Source organism: Sciurus carolinensis, chromosome 1 (assembly GCF_902686445.1).
Source record: "Sciurus carolinensis chromosome 1, mSciCar1.2, whole genome shotgun sequence".
In the NCBI taxonomy this organism is placed as follows: Eukaryota; Metazoa; Chordata; class Mammalia; order Rodentia; family Sciuridae; genus Sciurus; species Sciurus carolinensis.
Window position 1 is genome coordinate 192,645,730 of NC_062213.1, and position 720 is coordinate 192,646,449.

At 44.4% G+C, this 720-nt stretch overlaps 1 non-coding gene across 1 annotated transcript; it reads right to left on the reverse strand.

Annotated features, from left to right (window-relative positions):
- Positions 1-241: 241 nt before the first annotated feature.
- Positions 242-315, reverse strand: Trnat-ugu (transfer RNA threonine (anticodon UGU)). Its single transcript has one exon. It is a non-coding gene; the product is annotated as a tRNA-Thr (tRNA).
- Positions 316-720: the final 405 nt, after the last annotated feature.

Below are 720 nucleotides of genomic sequence, written 5' to 3' on the forward strand. Positions count from 1 at the left end.
CACACGGAGTTTGGCATTGGTGGGGTGAAGGAGAGGGCCCTAAACATTCATCTTTGGGGGCTGAAGGCGAAGCTCAGCGGTAGAGCACTTGCCTAGCAGGTGGGAGCCCTGGGTCTGATCTACGAATTTTATATATATACATATATATATATAAATAAATATATATATATATATATTTTTTTTTCCCTACTGAATTATACAGATGATATATGAACTTGGTTTTGTTTTTTTGTTTTTTTTTTGGGGGGTGCTGGGGATCGAACCCAGGGCCTTGTGCTTACAAGGCAAGCACTCTACCGACTGAGCTATCTCCCCAGCCCCTGAACTTGGTTTTATTATAAGAAATACAGTACAGCCAGGCATGGTGGCAACACCTGTAATCCCAGCAATTCAGGAGGCTGAGACAGGAGATTCACAGGTTCAAGGCCAGCCTCAGCAACTTAATAAGGTCCTAAGCAACTCAGCAAGACCGTGACTCAAAATAGAAAATAAAGGGGGCTGGGGATGTGGCTCAGTGGTTGAGAGCCCCTGGGTTCAATCCCTGGTACCCACCCCCCCAAAAAAAATAGTACAGACATAGTAAAAGTCCACCTGATCCTTCTCTAACCCCACTGCCCTTTCCAAACATAACCCTTGAGGCTAGTTTGCTGTCTCTCCATTCATACACTTTTTGACACATTGCAAATATGTTTGCAGTGGGAATCGTATGGGCAAGTATTG